Raw genomic sequence first — 21724 nt, 5'->3', positions numbered from 1 at the left:
CTGATGCATCCCCTGGAAGTGCTCTGCGTACCTGCTTGAGAACCACTGATCTATGTCACTAAAAACATCATATCCAAACTCTCAGCTCATTCCAACCCATATCCCTTTAGAGATATGGAAGGACAAAGCTGATGGTCCTACTAAAAAAATCCCTTGAAAAGAATGACCTCAGAATGGACCACTTCAGTGTTAGGCCTGAGGCAGTTTTCAGAAAGGCTGAAACCCACATAGCTAACAGGCAGGCATACCAGAGCCCCAAGGACAATAGCAAATGTAAATACCTAATAACTCAGAAGGCCAGATGTCCACTCAGTGATTCTCCCTCACAATGAGAACAGCACATTCCTTACACCCCCTCTGGCATGTACCCTCCTATCTGTAAAGATTCTTTTTCTCCACCCATTCTCCCCCCCCCGTCCCAAGTGTAGTCAAAGATCCTTTAATTAGAGTGTCTCTGCACATATGTTCTGTATCTGTTATTATCATTCCTGTTCTTTCTGGGTAAAACAATGTCTGTATTTGTAAGGTAATAAATAAAAAAAATGTAAATAAATTATTTAAGTAATAAAAACTGTACATAAGTGCCTCCTGTAACAACATAAATTCAAAGCTGTTCACCAGTCTTCCTGGTGCCGTGAATAAACCCCTTCGGTATTATTTGTGCTGCCTGATACTTGGGGAAAAAAAATCCTTTTTTGTTTCACAATTTGGCACAGCGAACTGGGTGCCATCAGGAACCTCAGAAAGCTTCCCACGACCAACACCTCTAGCGTGCATCTTGGTCTGGAACTCTCCAATACCCCTTTGCACCCCTTTTTATACAAACCACATATAAGGCGCACAGATAAGTGGATTAAACAGAACTTGTGTTTTTAAATTTTAAAAATTGAAGTTTTGGCCACGTTTCTGGCTGCAACACCAATTACTAAGCACCAAAGTGTGTTTCAGTAGTGCTAAGTACAAAGGTGCTTGACTGGTTCCCCTGAAATGCCATTTAAGTGGGTTTCAGGAAGCTTGGTAACAATGTCACACGACTTGCCCCAGTGCTTTTCAATGGTCCCCTGTACGGAAGGAAAAATCACTACGTATCTTTAAACTTTTTTATGCCCCCCCCCCCCCCCCGTTTTTTTTTTTTAAAGCTATAATAAAAAATGAAGGAAATAATAGTTTAAGTGTAAAAAGCAATTTGTTGTGGTAGTCTGGTCAAACAAAAAATTTTTTTAAAAGTTGTAAGTATAAAAAAGTAAAAACAAAAAACAAACTTCAAAAGGCTCTTACATCAAAACTAAAACAAAAGACAAGTCTAAACCAGAAACTAAATAAACTCCAAGCAAAACACTAATGCCCTAAAAGTTAAAGTAAAAAAATGCAACTCCTCTGCACGCCCTATTGCTGCTATTATACAGCAAAGGAATAATCCTACCAATTCTAGTTCAAACAATAAAACTATTAAAAACACCTTATAAAACAAATCCAAAAGGTAAAAACTGGCGCACACACAAAAAAGTCAAAATAATTGGTCTCCTCCTCCTTTTCCCTCTCCTCCCTTCAATCCAAAATCTAAAGCCAGCACTCCCCTGGCCCCGCTCCAAGTAACCACGTGATGGATGGGACAGGAAAATAACAAAGCAGCTCAACATATCTTTAAGAACATTCCTCTTAGCACAGAGGAAATGAGGGGTTTATTAAAAAAATCTCCCGAATCTAAAGCCCAAAAATCCAAACTTAATATTTAAAAAAAATAAATAAATAAAATGGTCACAATTTATATGCTGCACCCCCAGAATCTCCATATCTAACTAAAGCCAAATGCCCTGACCTCTCATGGGCCAAAATCCCTTCAAAAAAACATCAAAGCAGCACTTGGGCCTCTGTTAAATTTAAATAAAAATTTAAAATGACCCATGCCTGCACTAACTTTAAAAAAACCATTCAAAAAGCCCTGGGTAATAAAGCCGGTAATTGTGGGCTAATAGTAAAATGCATGAAAAGTAAAAATAAGCCTGCTGCCAAGTATTGTAAGCAAAAGTGAGAAGTGTATTCAAGTAATGCTGGCATTGCAAATCCCCCCCAAAAATAACCCTGAAGCAGGGAAAATCACCTGCTAATCATAGCCATTGTAAATCCCTAATTAAACTGTTAAAACATGTTGTTGCTGTTAGCCTTGTAAGATTATTTTAAGGTACAAGCTAATTCGTTGCTTTCCCCCCCTGCTCCCCCACATACACACACTTGCACTTCTGTTTTTCTAAAATTTTAATAATTTTTTTTTTAAATACACTTTAAATGTCAAAAGCTATGGCTGTAAAAGTTAGCCAAACACAAAAATATAAAGGTAATTTCTCTGTTTTCCCTGCAATCAGCAAAAAAACCTGTTAAGTATTTTAAAGGATAATCTGCCACCCCCAAAAGGGTGTAAAAAATGTTCCTTTTGTCTTTCAAAACAAAAACAAAAAAGCAAGCATCAGCAAAATAGCTAAAACAACACCATAAATTTATTATTTCAACAAAAATTGTGTTTTGTGTTTTATGTGGTTTGTCTTGTTATTAACATTGTGTGGTATGCTACATTAAGCAAAAAAATCAATAAGCACTGTAAACAAATATATATCAATGTAAACTTAGTCCAAATAGGGTTTAAAAAACCTTAAAACTATATAAAATATATGGCAATGGTTAAATATTATCACATGGGCTATTACACAAGCAGCAAATAAAAATAAAAAATAAAACTGCTTTAGTTATTAAATGTACTAAAATGCAAATTCTCAGTTTGGCTCCACTAAAACATAAAATGCATTGGGTTATATCTAAAAATATTAAGGTACTAGCCCACTTAAGGCAAAAAAAAATCCTTGTTTAATACATATAAACATAAATAAATGCAATATATCTCTAGCATAATTTGTTAACAAAAAATTGTAAAAATTGCTCACCAACAGTCTGTAAAGGCAAAGTTATAAAAAGTAAGCCCACTGCCAATATTAATCATAGGATCCTTCTGGTTACCCCGGGTTATAAGTCAGTGGGCTGGAAGACAGGGAAAACTATTGAACATTCAATGGTGCACTAAATGAAACCCTCAAAAATGGATATGCTTATCCCTACCTGCCACCTCAAAACCATGCATCATTAAAAACATGTATAAAAAATAAATTTAAAAATGTAACAGGTTTTGTATAATAAACAGTGTGTATGTGTTAATTCCTAAAAAAACTGTTTTTAAAAAAAATAAAAATGTTAAAAATTGCCACAACTAAAAAAAAAAAAAAAAAAAAAAACCACCACAGCATATCACTGGTATAATATATTCACAGGTTGGTCTCCTACAACTAAAGGCATATTGTCTATTGCTCTCCATCCATTGTTAATTGTACAATGTTCTCAGTTGTGTCTGTTTAATTGGCATGTGCATTATGTGCTGTTAATTAAAAAAAATGTATGCTAAACTAAAACCTCATGCTAAAATCAACTCATAATACGTAGCTTTAAAACAACTAAAAATAACCCATTCCACTTGTTAAGTGAAAGGATCAAAAAGGGGGAAAATGTAGACCCAAAGCTTAATTCTGTTATATTAATTCTATGTAAAACACTGCAAAAAAACATTCTGCAAAACTGGCTATTATTAAAGTATGTTTTAATATCATTGCTTAATGTAACATCAGCATACGTTCTAAAACAAAAAGATTCAATGTTAAATAAAAATGTTTTGTAATAATAGTAAATGTTTTAAATTAAAAAAAAGTTGTTTCTAAAAAACACTTGTCTTCTAGTTACAAGTTTTAAGTAAATGTTAAAAAACCAAAAAGTAACAAAAAAGGTGCCATCCTCAATGTTCAAGAAAGTAAAAATTTGTATAACCCAAAGGGCCAAAAAGACTGCCCACCCTGATGACCCTGGGATCCACCTCGAAGAGCCTATGGTGGCAGCTACCCAAACCTCTAATCTAAAACAAATTATGTTACCTAAAATACAAAAAAAAAAAAAGCTCTTTTAAAAAAAAAAAAAAATCAAAAATGTATTAAAAATATGCTAAACGTATGCCTGGGGTTCCCTCTTCCCCCACTCTTGCCCACCTTGCAAATGTTTCCACTTAACTAATAGTGCCTTCTCTGCTTCCTCCAAATTCCTCTTTTCTTCTAATTTTCTTCTTGTATATTCTTCTGTTATGCCCGGCGAACTCCTCTATGTGCCTTCAGATCACCAATTCATTTACCTTAAACATCCATCTACCCGGCCATGTGGTCACCAAAATAACAACGGCTTCCTAATGGTATAACAACCTGTACCTAAACAATACACCAGTCCAACTGGCCAAAAAGCTACTATTCAAAGTGGTCCTTGCTGCTGCATCGGCATCTGCCACCATTCACACCACCTTCAGTAAACGTCGCATTCAAGTTCAGCTCTCCAACCAAACCGTTAGGCCTGAGGCAGCTTTCAGCTAGGCCGAAACCCACGTAGCTAACAGGCAGGCACACCAGAGCCCCAAGGACAATGGCAAATGTAAATACCTAATAACTCAGAAGGCCAGATGTCCACTCAGTGATTCTCCCTCACAATGAGAGCAGCACATTCTTTACACCCCTTCTAGCATATACGCTCCTATCTGTAAGGATTCTTCTTCTCCACCCATTTCTCCCACCTCCCAAGTGTAGTCAAAGATCCTTTGATGTAATTAGAGCATCTCTGCACATATGTTCTGTATCTGTTATTATCACTCCTGTTCTTTTTGGGTAAAACAAGGTCTGTATTTGTAAGTTAATAAATAAAAAAATATATAAACAAATAGTTTAAGTAATAAAAACCGTATATAAGTGCCTCCTGTAACAACATAAATTCAAAGCTGTTCACCAGTCTTCCCGGTGCCGTGAATAAACTCCTTCAGTATTATTTGTGCTGCCTAATTCTTTAAAAAAAATCCTTTTTACTTCACATCAGAAAGGAAGAAAGGTATAAACATAATCTCCTTAAAACCATATTTGGTTCAACAGGAAAAAAAAATGACATGCTTGTGAATCCCCAAAACGCATTCAACTTTTTTGCCAAGCCTCTCTCAGCAGAGGATCTCTGAAGGAATTTTTGGAGACCAGATCATAAAGTTCTCTAAAGTGGAAATTCAAATCTTCATTCATCATCTTATAGCAGCTTTTTATACTTAGTATCTCTGCTCAGAGCAATATCTCTCACTCTCTCCCTGTTTCTTCTAAGTCAACGGTTTCCAACCTTTTCAAGTGTACGGACCCCTTTTCAACCTCCAAACATTTTGCGGACTACCACATGCTATTAGTTGTTTTTTATACTCCACTTTTTACAGAAATCTAATGTAACAAAGAAATAATATGCACTCAGTAGTAATTTGGAATGTAAACACCTTATATGAAATTATTTTTTATTTGAGATTGTACATTTCTATGGTGAGGATGTTATTTTTCTTTTCCGCAGACCACCTGTAGTAGCCTCATGGACCACCAGGGGTCTGCAGACCACAGGTTGGGAACCGCTGTTCTAAGGGAGTAAAGTTTCACAAGAGGCTGGAAAAGTATTAAAAAACAAAATATCCATCAAGTCACAGCTCCTGGCTTTCTCTACCATCACATCTCTGATTCTACTAGGTTCTCTTCCAGATCAGTGTTCTGCAATACAGCTGTCAAGAGCGGTATATTTGGCCCAGCCATCCCTCCATCATGACAGAGGGGTTGGCGGGCCAAATTTGAGTGCAGTTGCAACGCCATGTGCCAGATCCCAATGTCACTAATTCTAATTCGGCCCAGCTGCCCCTCTAGCAGCCAGGACAAATATGTCATCGTAGGCCAATGAGAAGGGGGGACAACAGATTACCTTACACAATTTCTGTCACCAACCCCTTTCACTGATGGCCAGACAGGAAGCAGCTACAGCCTCAGCCACAGCTGAGCACAGAGCAAACTAGGCCTCAATGTCTGCCTCAGGCCAGCCATCGCTGAGATGGCCAACCATAAGAGACACCCAGTGGTGTACCATGGGTCTTCGGCGCCAAGCCTACATTCGTGCACCCCCCTAGACCTCGTGCATGCCCTTCCCCCCACGCAGACCAGGAGGCATCTCAGCGCCACCCCCCAGCTGCCCCGGGGATGGGGGGTCTGTACCTATGGGGATGGGGGCGTGAGGCTGGGTAGAGGGGGGCACAAACGGAGGCTTGGCTCTGCCACCCACCGTCCCTGCATTTATGCATCGCCCGCCTCACTCGCTCCAGTCCCACAGCATGGCACCGGCTCAGATAGGACAGCCTCACCCCTCAGCCAGGGGGTATGCCAGGCTGGCCCTTCATGATGTGCATGGCGGGGGAGAGGGGGGCGCGGTACAGGAGCCCTGCCACCTCCACTTACCTGCCACTCTAGCCCTGCAGCCCGGCTCCAGCTTAGACGGGGCAGCCTCACCCCCCCAGCTTGGGGGGGGGGCGCCGGCCTGGCCCTTCACAACGCACAGGGGGCATAAGAGACTCTGCGCCAGAGCCTCCTGCGTCCCCTGCACATTGTGAAGGGCCTGCTTGGAGCCCCCCACAGGCTGGCGCCCAGGGGCTTGGCCTCCCCCTCAGTACGCCACTGGACACATCCCCTGGTTCACCACCCCCACACTCCCTAGAATAGAAGTGGCATGTCACAGCCCTGCCCATTCTGGGATGGGACCAGACCATTAATTTCTCACAAGCAACCACTGACTCAGCACAGAAGTAGATTCCGTCACAATTCTGACAGCTCCCCCCACTCTGAATTTTTCTGCATTTCAGGCTAGCATCCTACACAAGTCTCCATAGGTTGTCTTTAAAAAAGGCTGGAAAGAGCTCTCCACCCTTCTCAAATGCTTGTGATTCTATTGTAAACATATCTGGCACCACACATCATGACTCACTCAGGTATTTACATAAGAACATCCATAATGGGTCAGACCAAAGGTTAATCTAGCCAGTATACTATCTTCCAATAGTGACCAATGCCAGATGCTTCAGAGGGAATGAATAGAACAGGTAATCAAGTGAACCATCCCTTCACCTATTCCCAGTCTCTGGCAAACAATAATAATCCCTGCCTACTCTGGCTAACAGCCATTGATGGACCTATCCTCCATGAACTTGAGGACGATTTAGAAAGGCTAGTCATGCACAAGTCCATGACTCCGGATGCAGTGCATCCGAGGGTGCTGAGGGAGCTGGCTGATGTGATTGCAGAACCATTGGCCATTATCTTTGAAACTCGTGGTTATTGGGGGAGGTCCTGGATGATTAGAAAAAGCCAAATATAGTGCCCATCTTCAAAAAAGGGAAGGAGGAGGATTTGGGGAACTACAAACCAGTCAACCCCACCTCAGTGCCCAGAAAAATAATGGAGCAGGTCCTCCAGGAATCTATTTTGAGACACTTGGAAGAGATGAAGGTGATCAGAAACACTCAGCATGGATTTACCAAGGGAAATTCATGTCTGATCAATCTGATTGCCTTCTATGATGAGATCACAGACTCTGTGGATGTGGGGAAAGCGGTGGATATGATATACCTTGATTTTAGCAAAGCTTTTGATATGGTATCCACAATATTCTTATCAGCAAATTACAGACGTATGGGTTGGATGAATGGACTATAAAGTGGATAGAAAGCTGGTCAGATTATTGGCCTCAATGGGTAGTGATCAACAGCTCGATGTCTAGTTGGCAGCTGGTATCCAACTGACTGCTCCAGAAGTCGGTGCTGGGGCCAGTTTTGTTCAACATTTTTATTAATGATCTGGAGGATGGGATGGATTGCATTCTCAGCAAGTTTGCAGATGACACTAAGCTAGGGGGACACTAAGCAGAGTGACCTAGACAAATTAGAAGATTAGGCCAAAAGAAATCTGATGAGGTTCAACAAGGACAGGATTAGAATGGAAGAATCCCATGCACTGCTACAGACTTGGGGCTAGGCAACGGTTCGGCAGAAAAGGACCTGGGGTTACAGTGGACAAGAAGCTGGATATGAGTCAGCAATGTACCTTTATTGCCAAGAAGGCTAATGGCATATTGGGCTGCATTAGTAGGAGCATTGCCAGCAGATTGAGGGAGGTGATTATTCCCCTCTATTCAGCACTGGTGAGGCCACATGTGGAGTATTATCTCCAGTTTTGGGCCCCCCCACTACAGAAAATAAGTGGACAAATTGTACAGAGTCCACAGAGGGCAACAAAAGTGATTAGGGGGCTGGAGTACATGACTTATGAGTCGAGGCTGAGAGAACTGGGGTTATTTAGTCTGCAGAAGAGAAGAATGAGAGGATTTGATAGCAGCCTTTAACTACCTGGAAGGGGGTGACATGGAGGATGGAGCTAGGCTGTTTTCACGGGTGGTAGATGATGGAACAAGAAGCAATGGTCTCAAGTTGCAGTGGGGGAGATCTAGGTTGGATATTAGGAAAAACTTTTTCACTAGGAGGGTGGTGAAGCACTGGAATGGGTTACCTAGAAAGATAATGGAATCTCCATCCTTAGAGGTTTTTAAGGTGGGGCTTGACAAAGTCCTGGCTGGGATGATTTAGATGGGGTTTCTCCTGCTTTGAGCAGGGAGTTGGACTAGATGACCGCCGGAGATCCCTTCCAACCCTAATCTTCTATGATTTTATGAACTTATCTAGTTCTTTTTTGAACCCTGTTATAGTCTTGGCCTTCACAACATCCTTTGGCAAGAAGTTTCACATGGTTGACTGTGCATTGTGTGAAGAAATGCTTCCTTTTGTTTGTTTTAAACCTGCTGCCTATTAATTTAATTTGCTGACCCCTAGTTTTTGTGTTATGAGGACTAAATAACACTTCCTTATTTACTTTCTACATACGTCATGAATTTATAGACCTCTATCATTTCCCCGCTTAGTCTCTCTTCCAACCTGAGAAGTCCCAGTCTTATTAACCTTTCCTCATATTGAAGATTTTCCATATCCCTAATACTTTGTGTTGCCCTTTTCTGTCCCTATTCCAATTCCAGTGTTTGTTTGGTGGTTTTTGGGTTTTTTTTGGGAGATGGAGTGACCAGATCTGCACACAGTATTCAAGGTGTGGGCATACCATGGATTTATAAAGAGGCAGTATGATATTTTCTGTCTTATTATCTATCCTTTCCTAATGAATCCCAACATTCTATTAGCTTTTTTGACTGCTGCTGCACATTGTGGATAGTTCTCCGAAAACATCCACTCAATTACTCTAAGATCTCTTTCTTGAGTGGTAACAGCTAACCTTAGACCCCCATCACTTTATATGTATAGTTGGATTATGTTTTCCAATGTGCATTACTTTGCATTTGTCAATATTGAATATCATCTGCCATTTTGCTGCCCAGTCACCTAATTTTGTGAGATACCTTTGTAACTCTTCACAGTCTACTCTGGACTTAACTAACTTGAGTAGTTTTGGATCATCTGCAAATTGCGCCACATCACTTTTTAGCCCTTTTTCCAGATCATTTATAAAAATGTTGAACAGTACTGGTCCCAGTACAGACTCTGGGAGACACCACTATTTACCTCTCTCTATTCTGAAAACTGATCATTCATTCCTACCCTTTGTTTCCGATATTTTAACCAGTTATTGATCCAGGAGAGGACCTTCCCTCTTATCCTATGACTGCTTACTTTGCTTAAAAGCCTTTGGTGAGGGACCTTGTCAAAGGCTTTCTGAAAATCTAAGTATATTATATCCACTGGATCACTCTTGTCCACATTCTTACTGATCCCTTCTGTGACCTGTCCATGTCTAGGGTAGACCACCTGAAAATGCCAAGGTCAGGGGAAGCTGCAAAAGGAGAGCAGATTCTCCAAGCACTGGCGGGTGACACTGAAGTCAGACTTCACAACCAGCCATAAACAGTGCTTCTGATTCCCCACACCGGTCATCAAGAAGTCAAATACAAAAATATACACAGCCCCCTTTACTGCATATCAGTCTCTGGCTCCCAATCAGCCACTAGGTTCAGTAAAGAGATCAGTTATTTAAAACTCTATTCCCTTTACCAAAAAGGTTCTCCTGACCCCAAAGGGTTAGCCACATTACCAGATCACTAGAAGGTTGGATCTTACCCAAAATACCAAGCTGCCAGCCAATCCTTTAGTAACTAAAACTAAAGGTGTATTATAAAAGGAAAGAAACAAGCTATAAGAGATATGTTAAATGATTAAAGCAATCAGATACATACAAATGATTTGAAAGTCCATATGTATCAGGTTTCCAGTAGAATTGTGAAGTTTGCAGGCTTGTATAGTCCCTCTGGTGTACATCCAGGACCTGGATGGGTCTCAGTCCTTTGTTTCACAGGTTCAGTTGTAGATGAGTTGATTCAGAGTTAGGTGAAGACTAAAGACAGACTACTGACTGAAGACTGAACAACTGAAGACAAAAATGGATCTGGTGCAGCTGCCTTTTATGTCCCTTTGCCTTTGCCATGCTGCTTGTGGAAATTTACAGGAATAAGATGGAGTCCAGGGTCACATGAGTAAATCCTGGTGACTCATCAGGTGTATCCCTTGCTTCTCCCCCTTGGCCCATTGTACCTGCGAGTTTCCTTAATGGGCCATTAAGCAGGCTAGCGCTGCAGCCATCATGTCTGGGGTGTCTCCCAGAAACACAGTACAAGTTGAAATACAAATACATCAGACATAACCCTAACTTCCAACATAAATATGACACATGCACATAAACAATATCATCACATTTAGCAAATAACCACCTTTCTAACGGTACCTGACATGGCATATCTCATATGATTATTGCAATTTTGAAATATTGATGTTAAATAAGATGATAAATGGTCCCCCTAATTCAGCCAGTGTAATACCCTCAAAGAATTCTAATAGATTGTAAAGGGAAATCATGCCTCACCAAACACCATGTTGACTCTTACCCCACAAATCATATTCATCTATGTGTCTGGCTTGTTCTTTACAAGATCATAGTCACAGATTCCATTCTAACAAAATTGCCCCAGAATGTTAAACAAAATAGCAATTACATGGGACAGTGTAGATTTTAGATCCTTCTCTACAAACTGGACTCCAAAACCCCTTGTTCTGGTCAGTTATTGGGTCTGAGACTCAGAGCTGACTCTTGAAAACTACAAAAACCTCAATCCTGTACACAAATTTCTTTTACTGATTAGAAAAACTAAAATCATGAAACAAAATACACATTATATTTTATCACCTTCAAAAATGAATTTAATTAGTTTCTGATTTTCAAATATTCAAATGCACCATTTATATAATATTCTTTAAATGCAAAAGAGTACAAACAATATATAATAACAAAAGGAAAAAATTGCATACTTTGCTGTTAAAAGGTGTGAAACAGCCAAGAAATAGCCACATTCAATGCAGATACAAAAGTCATGTGGTTTTAAAAAGTAATTTATCCTTCCTCATGTGATCAGTTTTTAAAAAGATCCTTCTCAAACTTTACAGTATGCTAGAAATTTCATTTGAATGCTAGTTACATTGATAAGGGCCTCTACAACCAAATATAAACTAAAACCAAAATATATTTGGTACCAAATCTTAAGCACCAAAATCCATATTTGGGCAGCACGCACTCACTGACTCCAGAAGAAGTTGTGGAAACAGCAGATACTCAGCACCTATGAATAATAAGCCATCTCTTTATGTGCCCAAGATAAAGGTTCTGGCCTAGAATTTTAGAGTCCTGTATCTGACATTTGTAGAACTGGTTTAAACTAGAACAGCCATCAATTCTGCACTAATACTCAAAAGAACAAGAGACAAATTTCCAGTTTTTATGGAGAAAGTTCTTATGGCCTTGCCTAAAACAACCACTGCATGTGTGATCACTAGTATAATTTACTTATTAAGCATTTAAGCCTCATAAGAATTCTTGACAGTTTTTTTCCCCCTTAGCTTACTACTATTGGCACCAAATGCCTTGGGACATCATACACAGATGAGGTTGTAGTACTTCGCCTTACTGGTACACACCTGACAATACCAAAACTTCCAAAATCATGTCAGATCTCAAAAATATCATGAGATAGTCTTTTTTCCCCAAAAAATCGTAATTTAAAAAAAAAAAAAAAAAAGTAAAACAAACTTTATATATTTTTAACCATGTTTAATTGTGACTCCCTTTGTAGGAGCGCGTGCTAGAGTACTCTGGCCAGCTTACGGACCTCGTTGTGCCAGGCACTGTAAAAACAGAGTAAGAGCCAGTTTCTGCCCTGAAGAGCTTAGAATCTAGTGCAAAGTGTAGTAGTGAGTTTGTTATGTGGGAGCTGGCCATAGGAATCCCAAACTCATTTCATATACAGGCTACCAAAATTCCATTAGAGAAGGACACTTCATCCTGAGTGAATTAGGCAGGATTCAAAACTGGTGACACAGGCAAAACCTTCTACAGCTCATTAGCAAAGCTTTAGGGCATCCACTCCCCATAATAGGTAATGTTACATCTTTGAGAATGAGACTTGTTTTTGGAAAGTTAACTTTACCATATCAAGTTCTCCTCCTGCTCCAGAAGCAGACTATGGTATTTGTAGTTATGGATAACATCACAAAATGTAGCAATGTCACTGTTTGGGTAATCTCTGGGGAACGAACCCAGGACCTATGGATACAAAAGCATAAGCCTCTACCAGGTGACCTGAAGAATCTGATCTCTTGTCCTAGACAACACGTAAAAGGTTTATCTGGTGAAGAGACAGTACTACACTTTGTTAGCTTGAGTTACAGATTCACCTACTCTCAAAGACTGTGTGGTAAAGTAGATGAAACTTTGCTCCGTTATATTAGAAACTAGGGTTCTATTCCCAACTGTGTCTGTAGTGATATTGTACAAGCTCTCAGTTATCTTATCTCTGAAATGAGCAAATTATAGTTACACCCTCAAGACTGCAGTTTGAGCCATATCCTCATACAGGTACACAAAAATATTAACATCAGTCCATAACATCAGCTGAGACTAAAACTCATGATCTCTGGGCTTACATGGAATTTTTGGAGAAGTCTCTCTCAATCTGGTTTTGCTTCCCCAAAATTGTGTGATGGCCAGAGCTTCTCATCATGGCAAGACTGTCTGCAGCAGAGGCCATATCATACTATTCATCATAAAAATCACAAAAGTTTGCAACAGTGCATAAGCACATATCTTAACATTCCAAAAGTGGTAGTTGTCATTCAAGACATAACTATTTATGTAAGAGATTAATTACACAGGAGGCCTGAATATTTTTAGAGGCAGCTAGCACTACAAGTGAGTACTAGATAAACTAAACAATTCGTTTTAAAAAGGTATTTCATCACTAATCATTCTAAACATGTCCTGTTCCCTAAATGTTGGCCTGCAACCATCCCAAGAAGGGTAGCCAGCTCCCAACTTGACACTACAGCCTGGCATATGACATGTTTTAACATTTACCACAGCCTTCTGAGTGAGCAAGAAGGGAGATTATAGAAGGTCAAACAGCCTGGAAAATTTACTGTGTTTTCAAGTAAGCAAAACTGTACCACATACTTACCTCAAACCATTAGGCCTTGTTTACAGTAGGAAAAATGGGATCCTTTAATTCTCTACTGGTAAAGCTCCACCAGGGGTAGCAGTATTGGAAACTGTAGATAGTGATAAAAATGCCTGAGCACTATGTCAACTACCCCCTTCTCAGAGCCCCCCAGCTTCATCTCTATGCTTTAGCAGCCTCAAAGATAATAGGGAATATTCCAACATGGTGTATGCCAGGTGCATCACACTGGCTCTGGTGCTAACTGATCCTTCAAAGTTGCTAGCAGAAAAATAAAAAAAAGACTAGCTTAGAATCACATGCGTGGAATGTCTCATCTTTGCTATTTAGGACATTCAGCACCTAGCTGAAGAGCTAATGGAAAGCACAGATCAAACAACAGTTTTGCTTTTAAATACTTCATCAAACTTTATGACTGACACTGCTTATAATGACACACCAATTTCATGTTTTTAAGAAATTTGAGATGAAAGGTTCCTGTTGCCTACAGCACTCAGCTGGATCAGTCCACAATTTAAAGGGCTGGAGTAGGAATGCCCAAGAAGAGAGGAGGTACTGCAAGCAACCACCACCCTTCTACTGCCACCCAAGCACACACACTCAGGCCCCACCCAGCACTCTTCCTCAATCTCTGGAAAAATATATTCAAATAATAAAATAAGCAAAAATTAGCAGCAGCCATGTACAAAAGAGTGTAGGATGCAGCTAAAGTACCATGGGATTAGAAAACTGGAAACAAACAACAATCCTTTTGGGGACTGGAAGCGGGGAGGGGTGGGGGGAAGGTTGAGAAACCCAGATATATTTTAGCATAGCTCTTGTCATGTAATATAAAAACTTGATATATCAAGAAATACTCAGATGGAAATAGAAGAAATTCAAATATGGGCAAAAATGATGAAGTGTTAATATGAGACCTTGAGCTAACCTACATTTATTCCCTTGCCCCCATGGAAAATGATTTGTTTCTCATTACATACATTTAAGCAACAAACATTTATAGCAACATTGTGAGGAAAGCCACCCCAAAACAAAAATCCAGTTTTGATTCAACATCAGATATCATCACAATGGCAGTTTTGTCTTCAAACTCTTAAAACATTTCCTATCATCTAACACTGGTCCAGAGGTAAAGGGCCTCAAACAAATTAGCTTTTATCTGCAACAATAATTAAATTGAGAACTAAAAAGACAAACGAGTATACTGCTTATGTTAACTTACTTTAGCAACAGTCCAAAGAATTTTTAAATACAAAATCCTTTTAACAAGCAGATTTTACCCAAATTAAAATGTAACAGCTTGGCCTGCCAAAAAAAAAAAAAAGTGGGAAGCCAATTTAAAATCCAACTAGACCCAACCAAATACTCCAGAAATAATGAAACCTATGAGTACACAGGCCGAGAAACAGATGGCAAAGCCATTCTAGGAAAATCAATGTAGCTTGTTTTAACCAATCCTGGAACAGAGCAAAATGCCATTCCACCTCAAAGAGCAGAAATGGTGGTCTTTATTCTATAGTAATTACTCTATAAACACACAAATTTCTCCTCTCCAAAAGAAGTTAATTCCAAACAGGAGTCCAAAATATTAAAAATTAAATTTTGAAGGCTGGGTAGAAATGATTAGTAGAAATGAATCCAGCAATTCAGAACCTTTCTAGCAACAGCTCTTCTGGTAGTGTAGAAAGTCTGAAAAACTGACAGGGAATAGATCTCAGCTAGTTCCAGAGCAACTAACTCCAAAATGTTATTAAAATATACCTTCTTTGAAGTGAATGGTTGAAGGATCAGCAACTCTTAATAGACCTTTGCACCTCTAGGTCAGTGGTTCAAATCCAGATGAGATCAGTAGTTAAGAGTTATCTAATGATCAGGAAGAAGCAATACAAAATCACTTTGAAAAAAAAAATCATTGATTTAAGTGAGGCAGAAGCTTTTTTAAACTAATTTATAATTAACTAAGTGTATAAAGGCATACTACTGAAAGTGTATCTTATTTGAATTTTTTGGGCTGCTATAAGCAATAAAACATTTACAACGAAAGCCCTGATCCTGCAAATATTTAAGATAAAATGTAATTTTACTCATGTGAATAGTCCCAGTCAGTGAGACTATCAATGTGCTTAAAGTTAAGCATCTGCATAGTATTCGGTGCATAATGGGCTAAAATTGTATTTTTATTAAAAACTTCTTAGTGGCATAGAATTTGTGTCACATCAAAAGAAAAGTAGATTAGTGCTAACAATGAACATTTTAGCCTTTCAATACATCAACAGTTATTGTGAACTTCTGTTTTTTGAAAATATTCGCCTGTTTATAAGAAGAATATTTAGGCACCTGAAGGTGGAATTTTCAGAAGCACCTGCGCAGCTAGTAGCACAAGGCCCACTGACTTCAAACTCAGACGGACAAGCATAGCGTGGATGAAGCAATTCAGCTTTCTCAATTTGTGGAAGTCTGATATATTGGAAGGTGATGCTGATTGAAAATACAGCATGGGTTATTTTTTTATCCATTTTGCAATTGTTCTCACAATAACTGTTAATAAGGTCCTGGACTTTTCTTTTCCAGAACACATGAACATTTTAAACGTGATACTTCTTGTGAAAAATACCTCCATGTAAAATATGAAATTCTAGAAACTGAAGTACAAAGCCACTTTACCTCCCACATTTTTAATTTACAATGTTTTTTATTTTGGTTTTTAAGTTAAAGCAGGTTTTTATTTGCGCATTGCTAGTTCTTTAGCAATTTAAGACTATACATGGGAAGAAAGTAATCTTTTTTTACCCACCCAGATTCATATTTATTAAACAATTTGTGTCGGGACCCTTGCTGATGTCTAAGAGGGCAATCAACGAATGTCCAAGACATTGCACTCGGCACCATAAGTGTTCCTAGAAATCTCTATAACAGAATTACAAAGTATGTGGGACAGAATGTGGAAGCTTGTTTTGCATCTGCCATACTTATTCTGCAAAGAAACAGAACACTTTATGGTCTAGCAACTGGTATTTGTTAAGTGTTACAGCCAGTTCCCTACATTTCACTCTCTCCCCACCAAGAAATTTACAACCTAAACTTTTCAAAACCACTATATTCAGTTTGAAAATGTGCTCGTACCAAGAACGTAATTTTTCTGTAAGGGTTTCAAAAAGAGCAATTTACATTAAGTAATTAATAATTCGGAATAATACGCTGTATATTAGATAGGACTACAAATACACCTCACTGCAAACTGCTTTCACAACTGAGCATTTTGAAAGCATCATAACATGTTAATATACCAGCATAATTCATTTCTTTAACCACAATATTTCAGAATTCAAATAAAAAAATTAATAAGCTGACACTAGTCAGAATAGATTCTGGTGTTTTTTTGTTGTTGTTGTTTTAGTAAGAAGTGTCCTTGAAGTTTGTGAACTAGCATTTGTAATCTATAAAGCAAGTCTATGCAGCTGGGAGTCAACATGAAGCAGCCTGCTGGTGGCACACTTCAGTTATCCTGAGGCATCACAGATTCAGAGCACTCAGTGTGTCAGTAAATTCCCAAAAAACATACTTAACAGTAATAAAAACAGGATAGAGTGGACTTACAATAAAAGACTTTCTTTTCCTTGTTTATTTACATTGAAAGCACTAAATCAGAAGGAATACAATAATGCAAAAATCCTAAATATATAGAATGGAATGTAAAACTGATGTTTTTGCCACACATTCCAAGTGCCACCATTGTACTTTGTTGAGTTTTTTTTTAATTTTCTCCAAAGATTTTAGAAATATAGTTTATTATATTGGCTGACATCCAAACTATATAGTAAACCTTGAATTTGTAGCACTACATTATTTTATAATTTTAAGATTAGTTTACTACAGAACTGGAAAGATAGACATTAAGGGTTCTTTGACAGTCTAGGTACAACTATCATAGTCACCAGGGCAATGTATACTTGTTATTAACTAAAATTTTGTGATGCTCTCACCCCTTTTGGACCACTCCAGGAGAAACATTCTATACTCCAATGAAATTCTGAAATTACAAGTAATTTAAGGAATTTATTTCATTTAGCCAAATGCTCACATATCTTAATCACATTTCAAATTCCATAACATACAGAACTGAAAACAGGGACTTCCAAGAAGATGTAACTAATTAAACCACATGCCCCCCACCACTACTCTACATGGCAACATGCTTCTCTTCACATCACTATTGTCTGCTGGTTGAGATGGGTGTCTGTGCCTTCATCTTCTTTAGCCAGCCCTCTCCCTCCCCCGCCATTCCATTTCTAATTGTTGCTCTTTATAGCCAGGACCCCTCAATTCTATTAGTTATTCTTGAACTTGAGTTTGTTAGTGTAATACCACTCTGAACAATTAGTGCTTATGCACTAATAAATCTACAGTTATGCAATGCAAGAGCGCACTGCTAAAAACATATGATTGAAAGTGGAAGCCCCCCACTTTACCCACTCACTAAGATCATGACACTGTGGAAGATTAAGCATGAAAATACTGTACTCATACATCAATTAACTACATTTAAAGATTAGACAATCCATTTTTTTATAGTGTTTCATCAACTTTTTTAAAAGATAAATTTTAAAAAGGTAATTTTAATGAACATGGAATGCTCATTTTGATTCTTCATATTTGAATCAGTGTGTTAAATATGACCATTACTATTTTCTAATCCCAAAACGGAACCATTGGTATGTTTGCATGTTAAGTAAAATGCAGTTAAGAGCCTAAGTATCAAGAAACCAAATCCAAACTGTAGCTTTAGCTATCAATACGTTTAGTGAAGAGAAGTGAGTATACTTATAGAGCGGATTTTAAAGGCAATTACCTATTATAAAAATTGCCAGAACAAAATACAAGTCTAATTTAACTAACATAACACAAAAACAGATGAAAGGAACTTTAGGTAGATGGAAATAGACACTATTAACAGTCTTCAATGCATCTGCCTACAGTCACAGTAATGCTTGCTAGCATCCTCCCCATCAAACAGTTCTCTCTCACATATTGATTGAAAATAATCAGTTACCTTTAGGCCTAAGGCCATCAATCTTGTTTGAACTACCTACAGAAAGAGACAGGTAAACCAGACACCATCACCCCAAAAAGATATCCCAGCAAGCACCAAACTTGCTCTATAAATATATTGAGCCATTCGCAGCCTCCCTCCCCAAATCTTCCAGTGATGCAGGCGCTTCCTCAGCCACTTTGAATTCAGACAGTCGCTTCCAGCTGGTCCCACTCCCCAAACAACGGGTAAGCGGCCAGCATCTGCCGCAAGCCGCTACACCATGCGGGCAAACGGCGGGGGTCCTAACGACAGACCAGACTCCCCCCGGCAGGACAGCAAGGACCCGGTGCGGGGCTCCCGCCACACGCTAGCTGCAAGCGAAAGACAACGCCGCCCTACACCAAGGCCAGCCCCAACGGCAGCGCCCCGCACCTGCAGCCGCGCCGGTCCCCGCGCCACGACCCCGGCCCGCCGCTGCCCCAGCCAAGCTACGGCGGCGGCCCCGCAGCGCCGCGAGAGCAGGACCGGCGGCACCGCACAGGCCCACCAAGGAGCCCGCCCGCTACAGCCCCAGTCCCGTCCCCCTCCCTCTCCGGGAGCCCGCAGCCCCGAGCTCTCCCCCAGCCTCCATCCCCACAGCGCCCGAGGGACGGTGGCTGGCGGGCGGCCGCTACCGCAGCCCGGGCACGGAGCGTCAGGACCTGGACAGGTCCCGGCGGGGCGGGGCGGGGCGGTCCCTCCCGTTGGGGGCTCAGGGGCCGCCGGCGCAGAGATTCCAGGGGAGCAGCAGCGAGCCCCGCCCGGGCCGCCCTCACCTGGCCGCGCTCCTACGGCTCCCTCCACTTCTCCACTGACCGGCGGGCGTCGGCGGCCTCGCGCTCCCCTCAGCTACCACTGAACGCAGGCGACAGCTACAGCGCTGCTCGGCTCAGGGGCCAGCCGGCCCCGCGCGCACGCGCGCTACTCCACGGCCCCACAGGCGCGAGCCCGCCAACGCGCGGCGCAGGCCCGGACGTTCATGAGCCTCTCGCGCCAGGCTCACTCTCCGCGCTGCGCTCCGAGCCGCTAATTGGTCCGCAGGAGGCCGGGGCGGGGATGGCGCTGGCGCGCGTGCCGAAGACAGCAAGGCCGCCGCGCGGCCAGCAGGGAGGAGTCCCAGGAACGAACCCGGCCGCTGATTGGTGGGGCGCTCGGAGCCGCGCACACTCCTCCTCCCGGCTGTGAAGGCCTGCAGAGCGCGCGCCAGTGCGAGCTTAAAGCTGTCGGAGCAGGCGGCAGGTGCAGGGGACGCTCGGAGTCGCGCAATTCTCGCCGGGGCCAGCGCAGCTACTAGCTGTCCCTGCAACCCAGCCCCGCCTGCCTCAGTCCCCTTGTGGGCTAGGTTCGGGTCCCTGGGGGCGGCCCGCCGGGAGAAAGAGCCTGGCACTGTCCCGCTGCAGGAGGAACGCTGCATCCTCGGGAGAGCGCGCGTGGGATCAGCTGGGGCCTGGCTCGCTGCTCATTCTGTCCAGCTACGTGTTTGTTCGCGGATTCTAAGCGACTTGGCTCTGCAGCGCTGCGACTGACTGCCTAGGCCCGGAGTGCGCTTGTGTTGGCTTCGCCTGCCCTGAGCCGTCAGACACCGCTTCAAGCCATCGTTTAAATAGCGCTGTGTTGCACGTGTGAGTGCAGCTATGGCCTCTGCGTGCCTCCGCTCGCTGCCAACTAACTAGCCTCTCGGTCACTTACCCCTGGGATTGCTGTGGTCGTCTCTTTTGAACAAACGTGCTTCAGTTTCTGCACTATTTGCTAAAACTCTCATTGGGAATAACCATTTTTATCACTAGTCCTACAAATAGTCCCAGCGTTTACAGCTAGAAGGGGCCATAAGGTCCTCTGGTCTGCATCTGAGCCTCTGTATGCCATAGGGCAGGCCACAGATGCCACCCAGCACCTGCATGAGACACTGAAATTAGAGTGAAGTATAACCAGTCACAGGAGGCTAAAGTATGTGCCGCAGGGTTAGACGGGATATGTCTACACTGCTGGGGCTGCACAGATTGATGCAGCAGGATAGGTTGAGCCGGCTGTGGAGACCAGCTCAGTCAATCCTGGAAGGACTCTACAGTCAACGCCATTAATCCATCCCACTCCCCACCCCCCCACAGAAAGAGTAAAGCTGCATCGACCAGTGTGCATGTCCCGTGGATGCAGCACAGTGGAGACGCCATGGTACGGCAATGTAAGTAAGTCAACAAGAGATGTATGTAGCTTGCATATCTCCCGTTGACCGCCGGTGTCCGTGTAGCCCAGACCTGGGTGGGACCAAGATGCACCAAGGCCCATGCACTGGTAGGGAAATGATTAAGTGAGATACACCCAGCCAGTCCTGGCAAGTGACCCATACAGCAGAGGAAATTGAAAACCCAAGGAGTCACTAGCAATTGACCTGGAGGAAAATTCCTTTATGACCCCACCTTTGGTGATTAGTTAGCCCTGAGCAAGCTAAGAAGAACTAGCCAGCCAAACACCTGAGAAAATGTTTAGTGCCACCTCAGAGCCCTGGTCCTCCCAATCCAATGTTCCAGCTGTAGCCTTCAGAGGAAGGAGACAAAAACAAAATACATGCAGAATCCTTTTCCTGAGCCCCGCAGGTGGCCAGGAGAAGTCCTAAAGGCTCATGCTTCAAGAACATAACACAAACTGGAAGGGTGTGGTAGGCCTGCTAAGCCATGCATCCTGCCATTGCAAGCAACCATAAATTTTGTCCCACTTTCTCTTAAAACTAATTAAGTTGTTTGTCCCCTGAGGGGAGTGAACCCCTCATCCTGCACCATCTGAGTTAAAGAAAAGTATCCAGCCAACTTTCCTGGTAGTAGCTGGAAGAAACTGTTCCCTGAAATAGGGAGAGGCCTAAATCTTGATGTGTATTAAATATGGGGTGTGGTATTTTCATCAGCAAGTATTTTAGCCATTGTTCTTCCAAGATCAAGACCCTTACTTACAATAACTTTGCTTAGACCTTGTTCTGTTATACCATAAATAATTGACGCTCTAGGTAGTTGCACCAGTTAACTTCAGATCCACATGGTTGAGGCCACGTCTACACTATGAGCACTTTGCCAGAATCGCTATACTGGTATAATGTGCCAGCAATACCCATACCAGTACACTGTACACTACCACTGTGGA

General features: G+C 41.6%; 1 protein-coding gene across 4 annotated transcripts in view; it reads right to left on the bottom strand.

The window, feature by feature from the left end:
• ADARB1 (adenosine deaminase RNA specific B1) overlaps positions 1-20204 on the bottom strand; it is a 272145-nt gene extending 251941 nt beyond the window's left edge. For 3 of the 4 annotated variants that reach the window (XM_067548805.1, XM_067548806.1, XM_067548809.1), the window contains exon 1: positions 19369-20204. The gene's annotated coding sequence lies outside the window, so the exon portion shown is untranslated. Of the gene's footprint in view, positions 1-15282; positions 15479-19368 lie in introns of those variants that run through there. The other variant, XM_067548808.1, reaches the window with a different exon arrangement.
• Between the last annotated feature and the right edge of the window lie 1520 nt (positions 20205-21724).

Source organism: Emydura macquarii, unplaced genomic scaffold (assembly GCF_026122565.2).
Source record: "Emydura macquarii macquarii isolate MOO-44397 ecotype Brisbane River unplaced genomic scaffold, CSIRO-AGI_Emac_v2 contig_1253, whole genome shotgun sequence".
Lineage (NCBI taxonomy): Eukaryota > Metazoa > Chordata > Testudines > Chelidae > Emydura > Emydura macquarii.
This window is presented reverse-complemented; position numbering and strand designations above follow the sequence as displayed.